At 42.7% G+C, this 17,726-nt stretch overlaps 1 protein-coding gene across 12 annotated transcripts in view; it reads right to left on the bottom strand.

Annotated features, from left to right (window-relative positions):
* The window catches only part of Nxpe4 (neurexophilin and PC-esterase domain family member 4), a 241,431-nt gene that overhangs the window by 10,597 nt on the left and 213,108 nt on the right, over positions 1-17,726 (bottom strand). For 2 of the 12 annotated variants that reach the window (XM_063265978.1, XM_063265982.1), the window contains exon 1: positions 6,006-9,261. The exons of 1 other annotated variant lie outside the window; for it this stretch is intronic. The gene's annotated coding sequence lies outside the window, so the exon portion shown is untranslated. Of the gene's footprint in view, positions 1-6,005; positions 9,262-9,332; positions 9,407-10,922; positions 11,074-17,726 lie in introns of those variants that run through there. 9 more of the 12 variants (XM_039081948.2, XM_063265983.1, XM_039081947.2 and 6 more) reach the window with 9 other exon arrangements.

The raw sequence follows: 17,726 nt of genomic DNA, 5'->3' as shown, positions 1-17,726 counted from the left end.
ACAAAACAACATGAAAGCCAACAACTTAGACTCTTTCAGAAGGAAAACGCAGACTTTTCAGCGCAGTAGTCATGTTCTAGCAAATGAACTGTGTATCGATACTTTGTTTCCATAGAGTTTTGAACAAACCCTTTTAACCTTAGGTAGCTGGGTCTGGGTCCCTCAGTTGGGCTCTAAAGGAGTCTCTAAGTTGGAAAAGCCTTTGGGACGGTTTGTTTTAGCTGCTCCCAGGAAGGCAGGTGGCAGCAACGCCTGAGTCATTACAGATATAATGGGCATTAGTCATGTAAACATTTCCAATGTGGATTGACATCAGTTTTACGAGACAGACATACTAGGTCTTCCTGGCTCCATGCAGCAAGAGTAAAGAGAGAGTTTCAATCATTCACCAAGGTCATGTAGTGAGGTCAGAAACGGTGAATCTCAGGTTCCTGTTTTCATGGTCTCTGTCGCTCAGAGCATTTTCTATATTCAAACGTACATGAGATAAACAAGTTCAGGAAGCTCCCAGGGACGGCTCATTTTTTTGCCATTATGCTTAAAAAGTCTCTCTCTGCATCCTTATGGCTTTATCTTGACCAAGCATCTCCTCGGTCCACCCTCCTCTTCTCTGATTCCTAGAGGCCACAAAGAAGTTCATCCGCCTTCGTGGTCTGCCTCACGCCTGACCCAGACATGGGCGTCCAAGTGAGCATGAACCAATGGGCTAAAAGGAATATTTCCTCCCGTAAGTTCTTTGTGTCAAGCATTTTGTCATAGCGGCAACACCCCAGAGTAACTAACAGAGCAATTCCAGGGAGAAGAATGCTAGCTCTCGGGTTTTCAAACGTGTGAAGCTCAAAAGTACACAAAGCCAGCCCTGAATATTCTACCGACAAGTCACCATGTCATTTGGGATGACAGTTCATCTCCCAGGAAGCTGAGAAATGAAGCAGGGAGTCTATTGTAGTTTGCCCTGAAGTTATCTGTATTTTGATGCTAATTCCACTGCCCCAAGGACAGCTGCCTAGTCACTACTCAGGAATCAGGTGACTTCACCAGAACCTTCTCCTCCTTGAATCTGTAAAGCACAGGGGAGGGGCAGGTACAGGATAGAAGGAGGCCTGTCATTGGAGGAGAAGGAAGGTGGGGGGAGAGAAGTTTGAAGGAAGAGGAGGAACTAGAACAGAAAGGAAGAGACAGGAGGGAGAGAGAAGGGGAGAAGCCGTGGAAGGACGATGGAGGCTGATGTAAAGACCGCGGTGTTGGACCCAACGAGGTAAAAGACCAACAATACTTTTTTTATTTTTTATATTTTTATAACAGGAAGGAATTAGCTAGATTGAGTTATATAGTCATAATCTCATTGGTTAACTAAACTAAAATCATATCTTTGCTTTGATATAGCATTTATTTGTTAAAAGTTTAAAAGTACAAGGTTTAGAGCCAGTCCTTCTATTGATGTCATTACAAACTTCTGAGTTAATTACACATGTGAGTTAAGGGCCAAATAGCAAACATATTACTGACTTTGTGAGAGAATTTTCAAGATATTATTAAGATATAAAGACAACAGTCCAGATTATCTTATATAGATAGATGGTTTTCAAAAACATCAGAAATCTACAAAATTTGAGATTTAAAGTTATTTATCTTTTGTTGAGACATATCTGCTCCTAACAGTTCCCTTTTGGCAGATTTAACGAAGAATTTGAACATCTCTACCTCCAAGTGAGGCAGTACTTTGTGGCTAGGCAGCCACTGTACAAAACTGCCTGTTTCATCTGCAGATTAACATTGTCCAGAAAAGGACACATTATGCAGAATAGTTGACTGATAAACTCTGCCAAGACAGGGTGATCAGCCCTTCAAAATCTGCATTTCAAGAGTCTGTTGGTTGATTTTGGGCCAGAAGGCTGAAGGCTTGCGCTCACATGTTGCTAACAGGGGACTGTGCTAGTGGAGATTTGTCTCTACAACCTCTCAGTTCTAGAAGCCATGTTAGGCTTCCTATGTGTATAGATATTTGGTCATTCTCAGATTTCTGACGGGGCTGAAGACTGACTATAGTCTCATAGCCTATCAGGCTGTATAACTCTGAATATACATATTTTATTGGATAGTTATCAGATAATATACAAGGTAGCCAAGATATAATATAGATTTTAAGCCTTTCTTAAGCTAAAATGAATAACTAAACGTTCTATTTAACTAGGACTGGATGTTGAGTATATCATATGCTTTATAAATTGTAAAATGGTAATAATTGTACTCAATTTATATATAAGTGAAAGGCTTTTTAACTGGACAAAAAGGGGGAAATGTTGTGGTTTGCCCTGAAGTTATCTGTATTTTGATGCTAATTCCACTGCCCCAAGGACAGCTGCCTAGTCACTACTCAGGAATCCAGTGACTTCACCAGAACCTTCTCCCCATTGAATCTGTAAAGTACAGGTGAGGGGCAGGTACAGGATAGAAGGAGGCCTGCCATTAGAGGAGAAGGAAGGTGGGGGGGAGAGAAGTTTGAAGGAAGAGGAGGAACTAGAACAGAAAGGAAGAGACTGGAGGGAGAGAGAGGGAGAAGCTGTGGCAGGACGATGGAGGCTGGCGTAAAGATCTCGCTCTGTGTATTTACAGGTTATTATTAATGTTCTCAAGGGATGGATGGTACTGGGCTTTGTATGTTTAAGTGGACAATTATATCTTACCAATTGGGTCAAAGGTTATTGTGTTGTGTGTTCTTTTATGTGACGGTTTGAGTGTAGGAAAGTATGTGGCGGCAAGAGACACTGGGCCGCCGAGGAGTTGGGATGTGTTTCTGTCAAGATATCTAGCAGATATCTTGGGGCACCGCAGTGTTGGACCCAACGAGGTAAAAGACCAACAATCCTTTTTTTTTTTCATTTTTTATATTTTTACAACAACAGGAGTCTACATGCTTTTATTTCAACTCAGTGAGCTTAGAACATTTCACTATTAACTGCACGTGCCTTGTGTTTCCTCTTGTTCTGGAAAGGCCTCTTAACCTTCTAAGCACATAGCTCAGCTGGATCTGCCTGCTCAGACTGTGATGTGGCTGGTTTACGGAGAAACTCTCAAGGATTCCGGCACTTGAGGAGGTGAGTATGGACACCTAGACATCTGTTCAATTTTGGATCAAACTTTATACGTAGGTTTGCCTGGTTACCCCCAAGACAGAAGAGGAGGGAATTTAACTTTAGAATTTCTAAGAAGCCTTTTCCTTGGGGAGTGCCAGGAACTTCTCTGCCACTAAGGGCTTTTTAGTTATGCAATTATAACCTAAGTACATGCCTGTTTTCTTGAGGAAAATGTGGGCTAATGTGGAATCACGTGGATGCAGATGTCAACAATATGCGTCCCATTTTGGAATATAAAAAGACACGTAGTTTAAAGTGCAGCGCTCCTCCGCAGGACTAATTCTCTCTGGGTGTCTTTGCCTGGTTCTTAATTGTGCACTTGAATCTTTCCTCTTGTTTTTGTCACTGCTGCTGCCCTTCGGAGAACCCTGAAGGGGTGGGTCTGTCCTTGCTTATTTGGCTGCTCACGGCTGGTTAGAACGAATTTGGACCTGCAGGAAGAAGAAATACAGGCCTGATCGCTCAGGCAGCTCTACAGGTGCAGACTGTAGAGGCCAACGGATTAAGTTCCTCCTGCCTGGTCTGGCCCTGGGCTTTTGAAGTCTGGCATTTGTTTTATCTGCAACTGAGTGAACACTGTTTTAGAAAGTACTGGAGATGGGTCATTGTGTTACTGCCTTTTAGAAGCCCTGGAGCAGCCGGGCCCCTACGTAGAGGGTGTAGACTTGACCCCAAGGAAGTAGTCTCTGCTGCCACTTATTCTAGGAAGACCTCCATCCTAGGCAAGAACTAAGAGCTTGGAGGGCATTGCGGTTTCCTAATGTTGCTGTGGTAAAATGCTCTGACCGGAAAGCACTGTCAGGGAGGGAGGGTATATCTCCACTCACATTCGTAAGGGGAAGTGAACACAGGAACTAAAGACAAGAGCCTGGAGGCAGGAGCCACTGCTTGCTGGCTCACTCTCTGGCTCCTTCCCTCCCTTCTTAGGCAGCTTTCTTATGTTCCAAGGACCACCTGCCCAGGGATGGTAGCCCCCACAGTAGGGCCCCCTAACATTAGTTAATAACACAGTTCCCCCATAGGCACGCCTATAATCTGGTCAATCCCTCAATGGGGATTTTCTTGAAAATGACTGTAGGCTGTGTCGAGTTCACAAAGTTAAGTAGGACAGAAGGCCCTAGGTTTTCGAGGTAGAAGCATGGGTACCACTTTGGACTGGAGTACAAGATGAGGAAGATTCTTAAATTCTCTTCTTGTTTAAGGACAAGCTCTGTCCAGGGAGATGCAGTAGAAACCCAGTTTGGGCTCTGAGTCTTCAAGTGTAAGGTTACTAGAGCTGTACACACACACACACACACTTTTTTGCTTTCTAGTATCTTTTTGACAACATTGGACTGATAGTTGCAGACCCTTATTAACAATCATAACCCTAAATAAAAAAATATATCGGTCAAACACAAAGCTGGGCATGACAGCTTCAATGGAAGTGTTTGGCTGATATATCTCTGAGGGAGGCACTGAGGTCTGGGTGCTCACAGGGGTGGAGTGGAAGGCTGCGGAGGACACACATTCTAGCCTGATGACCTGTGTGCTATCTGTGTGCCCAGAGATTTTCTGGCATTGAAAATCTATGATCCTCTTCTAAGATATAGCCCTTCCTTTTAGAAAAATGCATTAGACTAGATCAGTTGTGAGCAAAACAGAGAAAACCTCTATGGCAAGGTAGCCTCCATTCCAAACATTATATACAGATAAGGAGTCAAAGACTTTGGTACATCCAGGGCAAGCACAATAATTGTACACTTTAAGTCCAGCCCAGTCCCTGCATAAATGAAGACAGTTCCCCACACTAATGACCTAACACTAGGAAGCACATGTACATTCAAAGCATAATTGTTTGGTTTAAGAAAGGAGCTGACAGGGTTGGGGATTTAGCTCAGTGGTAGAGTGCTTGCAAGGCCCTGGGTTTGGTCCCCAGCTCCGAAAAAAAGAAAAAAGAAAAAGAAAAAAAAAAAAAAAGAAAGAAAGGAGCTGACAAAGATTGTCCTTCAGGAATGAGCTTGTTAGGAGAGAGGGCCTTGTAACCATGGAGCCTTGAGGTGGGAAAGGAATTAGAAAGGAAGGAATATCCTGTCAGAGACAGTATGACAGGGTCCCAAAGGGAGACAGAAGTTTCTCTCCAACTTCCAGAGATGGTTGGTGTGACTATGGTTCAGAAGTAAGAGTGCCTGTCACCAAGGCTGCCACCCTAGTTTAGTTTTCTAGGACCCATACCGATGGAAGGAGAAAACCAATTCCTTAAGGTTGACCTCTGACCTCTACACATGCACTGTAGCACATATGTACACACACACACACACACACACACACCACGCAACAACAATAAAAATAAAACCTGGAGAAGATCTTTGTGGAGAGAGGTAGATGAAAAAGTCAGAAGACAGTACCAGACAGTGTGGTGAGGGAAGGAGGGAAGAAATAAGGGAAGGGAAAAAGGGAAGGGGAAAGAGGAGAGAAAAGAGAGAGAGGGATGTTCTATGATCATATAATGAGTTACTCAATTCTGAGTAACTATTTTGTACAAAATGTACCAATTTCAACCTAAAACTGAAACATGTAGAAAGGTAGAGGAGAAAATGACACATTCGCCTGGCGTGGGGCAAATAACAGATCCAGGCCCAGCTATGTCATGGAGATGGGAATTTTCTAGCAGAAGATTAAAAATCACTTTATAAAACTTTATTTTTGGACTGGAAACCAGGAAAGGAAATAAATAACATTTGAAATGTAAATAAAAAATATCCAAAAAAAAGGGGGTGGTGGTGGAAGAATGCAATGGGCTAAGTCAGGAAAACGATCTTGAAATCCTTATATTGTATAGGAAGTAGTATATTATTTGAACGTTCATCAATTAAACAAAACACTGACCTGGCTTTCGTCCTCTCATGGTCAGTGCTACACTGGGACCCTGAAAATAAGAAAGTCCTCACCAGATGCATCCTCTGGAGTCAAGATCCTCCCTGGAGTTACCCATGATAGTTCTGTGAGTCATTCAACAAAGTCATACAATGGCAGGATTCCTCAATAAGGTCAGTGAGTCAGATGACGTTCAGACCAAGGACACTTTGTTAGAACACCCATTTCAGGACAGTATCATAGAAGGTCATGGTGCTGTGGATTTGTGTTGGCTCCTCACCTGATCGATTGTCAAGTGTCAGGATTTCTCATCTGTCAAAAGTATTAAAGGATCAGCTGTGAGTCCCATGTTCACTCAAAGAAACAAAGACAAAGCATGCAGATTTTGACCAGTCACCCTGGAAGAGCTCCCGAACATTCCCCAGGTCACAGTCTGGAGGTGGCAGGTGATAGTATGAACACGTATGAACCAGAATAGAACTGAACTGAACAGAAGCTCCCACCGATGTCTACCAGCTGCTGCAGCTGCGATGTATAAATCATACTGTGTTCTCGATGCATGACTGTTGATATGCATAATGCTGACTCCCCAGGACTTTCTCCCTTGGTTAGCAGTCAAGGTTGAGGTGTATACGTTGTTCACCACGCCTGTATTCACCTGCTCTGTTTTTTATGCCCTTTTTATCAAAGGAGGCTGAGGATGGAGAGACGGTTGACCTTAGCAGTTCTCTACTCTCTTTTGATAGACTTCAGGACGCCTTTCGAAGCTCAAAGGCAGCTGGTGTCTAGCTGAACCCTTGAGTTTGGAACCAGTGACGTCAGCAATACTCCTGGGCATGGATGTACAAGAATGAACTCTTTCTAATCAGTGGAAGCCTGTGCAATGATCTGATTTGCTGCTGACTCAGACAGATTGGGATTGTTCCAGAGACAGATTTCTTCCCTTCCTGACTGCCCTCTCCCCACTCCCTTCCTTCCTGCCCTCTCCTGGTCTGCCTCCTCCTCAGTGCCTCTCTTCCTGCTTGCCGCTTCTCCCCAGCTTTCTCTTCCTGTCTCCTCCTCTCCCCTGTCTACCCTCCCTGCTTTCCTTATCTGTCTACCTCAGTCTCCCATGTAGTTGGGATTATAGACCTATACCATGAAGCCTGACATTCTTGAAATGTTGAAATTTGATAGAATTCAGAACCTTCAGTCTTTGTTTAAAATGGTAGCTGAGTAGAGACTCATGTCTTTAAAAAAGTGGTGTGAGTTGTTTATGTATTCAGGAATGTAATTCTTATCTGCAATCAGCCACCGTGAGCAAGCAAAGTACTTGGTTTTTGCAGTATCTCCAACCAAGGAAATCAGAAGCTTGTTCTTGGGTATATTCATGAGTTCTAACTTGCAAGATTAGGGTCATGTCCACAGAGAGATTATGTAGTGTGTTTTCTACACATCAAATTCAAGAGGGTCATCCAGCTTATAAACTTATATCAAGATGTTACATACAATTGTGGGTCCTAAAGAGGAAGTTTTGCTTGGCGAGAAATAGTTCTAAAATATTACACTCCAAGAATACTACAGACATTAGGATAAGAAAACAAATTCAGGGCCTGGATAGTCCAGTGGTTAAGAGCACTGCCTATATTTCCGGAGGATCCAGGTTCAATTCCCAGCTTCACATGATAGCTCACAGACATCTATAACTCCTGCCCTGGGGATCTAATGCCCTCTATTGGCCTTCATGGGCATTGCACTCATACAATTAAAAGGTTACAAAAGAAAGAGAGAAAGGAGGGAGGAAGGGAAGAAGAGAGGAAGGGTGGAAGAAACTCGAATGATTTGGAAAAATAAACGCTGCTTGCCTGCGTGTATGTGTATGTGAGTGTAGTTCCCTCAGAGGACAGAAGAGGGCATCGGACCTCCTGAAACTGAAGTTGGGGTTACTGACTTTTTGGCTAACTGCTGGGAATTGAACCCAGGTCCTCTACAAGAGCTTTTAATAGTTGAACCATCTCTCCAGCCCTCAATATCTATATCAAATGGAAATCCCAGCGATGGAAGAGGGGGAAAAACACCTCGGAGAAACGAAGGGCAGTTCATTATCTTCAAGTATACACGAAGGCGGAAAAGTCACTCAGATACCATATGGAGTCGCAAAGGAAATCTAGACAACTTGCAGATCTCTCATTTAAATATAAATAGGAATGAAAAGGTAAAGCATTTGGCAGTGAACAAAGACGAAAGCCCTTCATACAGAGTCTTGAACACGCGGCCAGATCATGTCAAGAAGGAAATCCATACATGTAAATGCAGTTGTGAAGCAGCAGTGTGACTAAACGGTTCTGACTTTGGCAGCACACACGCTAGAATGGGCAGGCGACGGAAGGTTTGCATGGCCTCAGTGCCAGGAAAAAGATCAAATAAACTAATTACACAAGTCAAGGGCAGAAAGGGACACAGTGAGCTGAGAAAAGTGGAAAGGAGGAGGTGGTGAATGTCAAGATTTCAATGCCAGTTACAATAGCAAGAAACAAAAATACAGGCCAACACAATACAAGCCGATTCTCAGAGGAAGAGTGGGGGAAAAAGTGAGCAACTTTCAAATAAAACTGAAAATTAATGATTAGGGGTGTAGAAAAGTGCCTGTCGCACATTACACAGGAAAGTTTTTAATCATGAGAGAAAATTGGAATAAATCATGCTAGCAACTAGCATAGTTTGACGTGGTGGCTCTAGTTTTTGACAAGATTGATTGGAGAATGTGACGATGTGCATGTGCTTAATAATTGTGCTGACGTCTAGTGTCAAACTCTTCTGAAAGAGTTAATTTTATTTTTAGTTATGTGCACAATGTGCTGGAGCCCTCAGAGGACAGGGCTTTGGATCCCCATGGAGCTGGAGTTCCGGGTGGTTGTGGGCCACCTGTCCGGGGTGCCAGTAAGCGAACCAAGGTTCCTCTGTAAGAGCCACGGTCTCCACTTCAGAGCCATTTCTCCAGCCCCTGAAAGTCCAACTCTGGCGTATACTGACTCGCCCTGGAGTGCTTTTCTGCAGTGCAGTCAAGAACACTGTAGTCACTGAGTCAAGGTCTCTGAAGAGACCTCCTATGTTGGGCCGTGTCTCCAGCTGCTGCTCCTGGTACCTCTCACAAGCACCAGAGGATTAAGTCACAGCTTTTTGCTTCCCAATATGACGACATAAGGAAAATGGCTCTTTACTTCTCCGGTGTTCTTTCCCTGATTCTACCAAAGCCAGCGTAATGAAGGGAGAAGCACCAGGCAAATCCTTCAGAGGAACCATCTGAGTGAAATACCTAACCAATGCTTTTCAAAAGTAGCCACTGAAGAGGAAACTTACTTGAAGGCTCTCCCCGCTCTGTGCTTTCCTGGCTGCCAAAGTGTGAGCTGTTCTTCTCTGCCGCACTCTCTCTGCTATAATGGATCCAAACCACTGAGTTATGAGCAGACACAGACCCTTTCCTCCTTAAGAAGTGTCTGTCAACTATCTTGTCATAGAGACGGAGACGCGTTTCAAAGGGACACCCACCCCTGTTTTATGCCAATGCTCACTTGTCGCACTGACGTTAAACATTTACCTGATCGAAACCTCTAGTGAGCAATGTAAATCCCAGAGCCACCACCAACTGCTTGAGACCTTTTCTTGTTCGCAGCCTAAAACTGCAGTTTTCTAGGACTCACCCCGGAAGTCCCGTCTGCAGGGAAAGGACTTCTGCTAAACTCCTTGTTCCTGGTACCGCCTTGCCAGACTAATTCTATCCAAGACATCTCCAGAGTCACCTTACGTATGTATCTCTCTTATAGAGACAGGTGGAGAGACGGTTTCCTAGCAACCTCTTGAGATGTAACTTGAGAGCCACCAAAATGGCCTTTATGGCTAATACTAACACTCTCAGGAGAAGAGCCTGTGCCCATACTTGAGTCGGTATCGGTATCGTTTTGCCCAACTCTCCTCCGGGAAACACACACTGTCACTTGGATGGGTCTCTCTCTCTCTCAACACTGAAGCCCATATGAAAAATCTTTCCAATAGCATTTCCAACCCTGCTTCGCGCTATCCCTTTTGTCCTGAGATTCTTTTCAGTGTTCGAGCTGTGAATTCTAGTTTGGCCTGGGTTGAGGGCCCTGAAAATCTCGGGGAGCTCCTCAGTGTGGGGCTGTTTCTGGCCCTGGCCACTAACAAAGCTACCTAAACATCCCACTCACTGAAAGGGGCCAGGCTTTACGCTTTCCTTTGCTTTTCTTTTGATCATTTCTATTTATTTCATGACTACTGTTTTATTTCTCCATAACCGTCTATTATTTTTCAGAAAAAAAATCCTCTTGTCTGCTTGTTTAAACTTTGCTGGTTAATAAGTTTGTAATGTCTTGCTCTCTCCCTCCTACACAGCCTCTGTCTGTGCGTTCTTCCATGCCCACATCCTTCTTTAAGAGAAAAACACCAGTCTTTAAGAGAATCATGTTTCAAGTGTTTTCAGTGAACCTGATTTCAGCGTTGTCAACCACCTGCTCTGCGTAGGAAACACATTTGATCTTTGTCCCTGACTCCAGACACGGAGCTCCTAAGGGTAAGATACGAGTGTTACCTGTTATTCGTAAGAAAATACTTAAGTCACACTGAGAGACTGACCCAGAGTGGGGCCTCAACACTGCCAGAAACACGATTAGAAATTAACAACGTTCTGTCACATTTCGGAGAGGCTCAGAGCAGCCAAGAGCAAGTGATAGATACTCTCCAACAGTGAAATGCAGGAGCGAATGCGTTGGCTAAGGCGCCTGTGTTCTGGAAAGATAGCATTTCTAGAAGAGTCTCGGGAGGTGTGGGCGACCCCCCCCCCACTCCTAGTCCCTCTCCCTGCGTGTGACTGCATTCACCTGCTTGCCTCTGCATCACTTATAATAAACCGGTCATAATAACTCGTGCACTTACCGAGTACCGTGGGGTGTCCAGTGAGATCCTCACAAGCAGTGCAAAGCACACGTCTCACTTTAAAGGGAACCTGAGACCGTTTATGCTTGAGTCAATTAGGAAATGTCAGTGACCCAGGGACAGAGTCCGGTTGTCCTGAATAAAGCGTTCCAATGTGGGAAATGTTTGTATAAAGTCTTTAATCAAACAAATCAAAGTACTTTCAAATACCTCTGTAGCAATGCTAAGCAGGAGGGTATCAGCAGATCTCGGAACAGCCCCTTTGCATTTTCAGATGCTAACTGATAAGGCATTCTCAGTGTTAGCTGATGGAAGTCAGTGGTCCGCTAAGTTAATACATTCCAGAGAATTTTTACTTGATAATGAGATCATTAATTCAGACAGGGATGGACCAAGGGGCAAGCTGGTTTGGCTCTGGATCTGCAACATTCCAACTTGTAACAAAAATGGAGTTCTAGTCAGTCAATCGGCCTGGCAGAATCTTTACGTGTAGATGTGACTTTTCGCCCCCTTGGAAGCGTCAGTTGACACAAAGATGAGGAGAGGGAGTTTGTATACCTCAGTGTTCAGAGGTTAATCCACATGGGATGGCTGTGTGCATTTGCAACTGTAGTGAACACTGTTGGCCACCTTGTGACCTGCAATCTTTACCTGGGGACAAGCCTGGCGTGGAGTGTCTATGCTGATTGTCAGAGTCACAGTTCAATAGAATTTTTGCATAACCACTGAATGTCCGTGAGTTACCTTCAGGCTGTTGGGTGAATGCCATTTGGTGTCAGAAAAAAAAAAAAAAAAAAAAAAAAAAAAAGCCTGGTTGCTGCCGCTGCAGAGAGCCCCTGGGCAGCACCCCACGAGCGAACCTGAGCCTCAGGACCACAGGTAAGACCAAATTTTCTGCTGCAAGAAAGCTGCCTGGTGAACTCAAGACACAGGCCCACAGGAACAGCTGAAGACCTGTAGAGAGGAAAAACTACACGCCCGAAAGCAGAACACACTGTTCCCATAACTGACTGAAAGAGAGGAAAACAGGTCTACAGCACTCCTGACACACAGGCTTATAGGTCAGTCTACCCACTGTCAGAAATAGCAGAACAAAGTAACACTAGAGATAATCTGATGGCGAGAGGCAAGCGCAGGAACCCAAGCAACAGAAACCAAGACTGCATGCCATCATCGGAGCCCAATTCTCCCACCAAAACAAACATGGAATATCCAAACACACCAGAAAAGCAAGATCTAGTTTCAAAATCATATTTGATCATGATGCTGGAGGACTTCAAGAAAGACATGAACACACTTAGGGAAACACAGGAAATCATTAATAAACAAGTAGAAGCCTACAGAGAGGAATGGCAAAAATCCCTGAAAGAATTCCAGGAAAACACAATCAAACAGATGAAGGAATTAAAAATGGAAATAGAAGCAATCAAGAAAGAACACATGGAAACAACCCTGGATATAGAAAACCAAAAGAAGAGACAAGGAGCTGTAGATACAAGCTTCACCAACAGAATACAAGAGATGGAAGAGAGAATCTCAGGAGCAGAAGATTCCATAGAAATCATTGACTCAACTGTCAAAGATAATGTAAAGCGGAAAAAGCTACTGGTCCAAAACATACAGGAAATCCAGGACTCAATGAGAAGATCAAACCTAAGGATAATAGGTATAGAAGAGAGTGAAGACTCCCAGCTCAAAGGACCAGTAAATATTTTCAACAAAATCATAGAAGAAAACTTCCCTAACTTAAAAAAAGAGATACCCATAGGCATACAAGAAGCCTACAGAACTCCAAATAGATTGGACCAGAAAAGAAACACCTCCCGTCACATAATTGTCAAAACACCAAACGCACAAAATAAAGAAAGAATATTAAAAGCAGTAAGGGAAAAAGGTCAAGTAACATATAAAGGGAGACCTATCAGAATCACACCAGACTTCTCGCCAGAAACTATGAAGGCCAGAAGATCCTGGACTGATGTCATACAGACCCTAAGAGAACACAAATGCCAGCCCAGGTTACTGTATCCAGCAAAACTCTCAATTAACATTGATGGAGAAACCAAGATATTCCATGACAAAACCAAATTTACACAATATCTTTCTACAAATCCAGCACTACAAAGGATAATAAATGGTAAAGCCCAACATAAGGAGGCAAGCTATACCCTAGAAGAAGCAAGAAACTAATCGTCTTGGCAACAAAACAAAGAGAATGAAAGCACACAAACATAACCTCACATCCAAATATGAATATAAAGGGAAACAATAATCACTATTCCTTAATATCTCTCAATATCAATGGCCTCAACTCCCCAATAAAAAGACATAGATTAACAAACTGGATACGCAACGAAGACCCTGCATTCTGCTGCCTACAGGAAACACACCTCAGAGACAAAGACAGACACTACCTCAGAGTGAAAGGCTGGAAAACAACTTTCCAAGCAAATGGTCAGAAGAAGCAAGCTGGAGTAGCCATTCTAATATCAAATAAAATCAATTTCCAACTAAAAGTCATCAAAAAAGATAAGGAAGGACACTTCATATTCATCAAAGGAAAAATCCACCAAGATGAACTCTCAATCCTAAATATCTATGCCCCAAATACAAGGGCACCTACATACGTAAAAGAAACCTTACTAAAGCTCAAAACACACATTGCACCTCACACAATAATAGTGGGAGATTTTAACACCCCACTCTCATCAATGGACAGATCGTGGAAACAGAAATTAAACAGTGATGTCGACAGACTAAGAGAAGTCATGAGCCAAATGGACTTAACGGATATTTATAGAACATTCTATCCTAAAGCAAAAGGATATACCTTCTTCTCAGCTCCTCATGGTACTTTCTCCAAAATTGACCATATAATTGGTCAAAAAACGGGCCTCAACAGGTACAAAAAGATAGAAATAATCTCATGCGTGCTATCGGACCACCACGGCCTAAAACTGGTCTTCAATAACAATAAGGGAAGAATGCCCACATATACGTGGAAATTGAACAATGCTCTACTCAATGATAACCTGGTCAAGGAAGAAATAAAGAAAGAAATTAAAAACTTTTTAGAATTTAATGAAAATGAAGATACAACATACTCAAACTTATGGGACACAATGAAAGCTGTGCTAAGAGGAAAACTCATAGCGCTGAGTGCCTGCAGAAAGAAACAGGAAAGAGCATATGTCAGCAGCTTGACAGCACACCTAAAAGCTCTAGAACAAAAAGAAGCAAATACACCCAGGAGGTGTAGAAGGCAGGAAATAATCAAACTCAGAGCTGAAATCAACCAAGTAGAAACAAAAAGGACCATAGAAAGAATCAACAGGACCAAAAGTTGGTTCTTTGAGAAAATCAACAAGATAGATAAACCCTTAGCCAGAGTAACGAGAGGACACAGAGAGTGCGTCCAAATTAACAAAATCAGAAATGAAAAGGGAGACATAACTACAGAATCAGAGGAAATTCAAAAAATCATCAGATCTTACTATAAAAACCTATATTCAACAAAATTTGAAAATCTTCAGGAAATGGACAATTTCCTAGACAGATACCAGGTATCAAAGTTAAATCAGGAACAGATAAACCAGTTAAACAACCCCATAACTCCTAAGGAAATAGAAGCAGTCATTAAAGGTCTCCCAACCAAAAAGAGCCCAGGTCCAGATGGGTTTAGTGCAGAATTCTATCAAACCTTCATAGAAGACCTCATACCAATATTATCCAAACTATTCCACAAAATTGAAACAGATGGAGCACTACCGAATTCCTTCTACGAAGCTACAATTACTCTTATACCTAAACCACACAAAGACACAACAAAGAAAGAGAACTTCAGACCAATTTCCCTTATGAATATCGACGCAAAAATACTCAATAAAATTCTGGCAAACCGAATTCAAGAGCACATCAAAACAATCATCCACCATGATCAAGTAGGCTTCATCCCAGGCATGCAGGGATGGTTTAATATACGGAAAACCATCAACGTGATCCATTATATAAACAAACTGAAAGAACAGAACCACATGATCATTTCATTAGATGCTGAGAAAGCATTTGACAAAATTCAACACCCCTTCATGATAAAAGTCCTGGAAAGAATAGGAATTCAAGGCCCATACCTAAACATAGTAAAAGCCATATACAGCAAACCAGTTGCTAACATTAAACTAAATGGACAGAAACTTGAAGCAATCCCACTAAAATCAGGGACTAGACAAGGCTGTCCACTCTCTCCCTACTTATTCAATATAGTTCTTGAAGTTCTAGCCAGAGCAATCAGACAACAAAAGGAGATCAAAGGGATACAGATCGGAAAAGAAGAGGTCAAAATATCACTATTTGCAGATGATATGATAGTATATTTAAGTGATCCCAAAAGTTCCACCAGAGAACTACTAAAGCTGATAAACAACTTCAGCAAAGTGGCTGGGTATAAAATTAACTCAAATAAATCAGTTGCCTTCCTCTATACAAAAGAGAAACAAGCCGAGAAAGAAATTAGGGAAACGACACCCTTCATAATAGACCCAAATAATATAAAGTACCTCGGTGTGACTTTAACCAAGCAAGTAAAAGATCTGTACAATAAGAACTTCAAGACACTGAAGAAAGAAATTGAAGAAGACCTCAGAAGATGGAAAGATCTCCCATGCTCATGGATTGGCAGGATTAATATAGTAAAAATGGCCATTTTACCAAAAGCAATCTACAGATTCAATGCAATCCCCATCAAAATACCAATCCAATTCTTCAAAGAGTTAGACAGAACAATTTGCAAATTCATCTGGAATAACAAAAAACCCAGGATAGCTAAAGCTATCCTCAACAATAAAAGGATTTCAGGGGGAATCACTATCCCTGAACTCAAGCAGTATTACAGAGCAATAGTGATAAAAACTGCATGGTATTGGTACAGAGACAGACAGATAGACCAATGGAATAGAATTGAAGACCCAGAAATGAACCCACACACCTATGGTCACTTGATTTTTGACAAAGGAGCCAAAACCATCCATTGGAAAAAAGATAGCATTTTCAGCAAATGGTGCTGGTTCAACTGGAGGGCAACATGTAGAAGAATGCAGATCGATCCATGCTTATCACCCTGTACAACGCTTAAGTCCAAGTGGATCAAGGACCTCCACATCAAACCAGACACACTCAAACTAATAGAAGAAAAACTAGGGAAGCATCTGGAACACATGGGCACTGGAAAAAATTTCCTGAACAAAACACCAATGGCTTATGCTCTAAGATCAAGAATTGACAAATGGGATCTCATAAAACTGCAAAGCTTCTGTAAGGCAAAGGACACTGTGGTTAGGACAAAACGGCAACCAACAGATTGGGAAAAGATCTTTACCAACCCTACAACAGATAGAGGCCTTATATCCAAAATATACAAAGAACTCAAGAAGTTAGACCGCAGGGAAACAAACAACCCTATTAAAAAATGGGGTTCAGAGCTAAACAAAGAATTCACAGCTGAGGAATGCCGAATGGCTGAGAAACACCTAAAGAAATGTTCAACATCTTTAGTCATAAGGGAAATGCAAATCAAAACAACCCTGAGATTTCACCTCACACCAGTGCGATTGGCTAAGATCAAAAACTCAGGTGACAGCAGATGCTGGCGAGGATGTGGAGAAAGAGGAACACTCCTCCATTGTTGGTGGGATTGCAGACTGGTAAAACCATTCTGGAAATCAGTCTGGAGGTTCCTCAGAAAATTGGACATTGAACTGCCTGAGGATCCAGCTATACCTCTCTTGGGCATATACCCAAAAGATGCCTCAACATATAAAAGAGACACGTGCTCCACTATGTTCATCGCAGCCTTATTTATAATAGCCAGAAAATGGAAAGAACCCAGATGCCCTTCAACAGAGGAATGGATACAGAAAATGTGGTACATCTACACAATGGAATATTACTCAGCTATCAAAAACAACGAGTTTATGAAATTCGTAGGCAAATGGTTGGAACTGGAAAATATCATCCTGAGTGAACTAACCCAATCACAGAAAGACATACATGGTATGCACTCATTGATAAGTGGCTATTAGCCCAAATGCTTGAATTACCCTAGATCGCTAGAACAAACGAAACTCAAGACGGATGATCAAAATGTGAATGCTTCACTCCTTCTTTAAATGAGGAAAAAGAATACCCTTGGCAGGGAAGGGAGAGGCAAAGATTAAAACAGAGACTGAAGGAACACCCATTCAGAGCCTGCCCCACATTTGGCCCATAAATATACAGCCACCCAATTGGACTAGATGGATGAAGCAAAGAAGTGCAGACCGACAGGAGCCGGATGTAGATCGCTCCTGAGAGACACAGCCAGAATACAGCAAATACAGAGGCGAATGCCAGCAGCAAACCACTGAACTGAGAATAGGTCCCCTATTGAAGGAATCAGAGAAAGAACTGGAAGAGCTTGGAGGGGCTCGAGACCCCAAAAGTACAACAATGCCAAGCAACCAGAGCTTCCAGGGACTAAGCCACTACCTAAAGACTATACATGGACTGACCCTGGACTCTGACCCCATAGGTAGCAATGAATATACTAGTAAGAGCACCAGTGGAAGGGGAAGCCCTGGGTCCTGCTAAGACTGAACCCCCAGTGAACTAGTCTATGGGGGGAGGGCGGCAATGGTGGGAGGGTTGGGAGGGGAACACCCATAAGGAAGGGGAGGGGGGAGGGGGATGTTTGCCCGGAAACCGGGAAAGGGAATAACACTCGAAATGTATATAAGAAATACTCAAGTTAATAAAAAAAAAAAAAAAAAA

The sequence above is a fragment of the Rattus norvegicus genome, chromosome 8, assembly GCF_036323735.1.
Source record: "Rattus norvegicus strain BN/NHsdMcwi chromosome 8, GRCr8, whole genome shotgun sequence".
In the NCBI taxonomy this organism is placed as follows: domain Eukaryota; kingdom Metazoa; phylum Chordata; class Mammalia; order Rodentia; family Muridae; genus Rattus; species Rattus norvegicus.
This window is presented reverse-complemented; position numbering and strand designations above follow the sequence as displayed.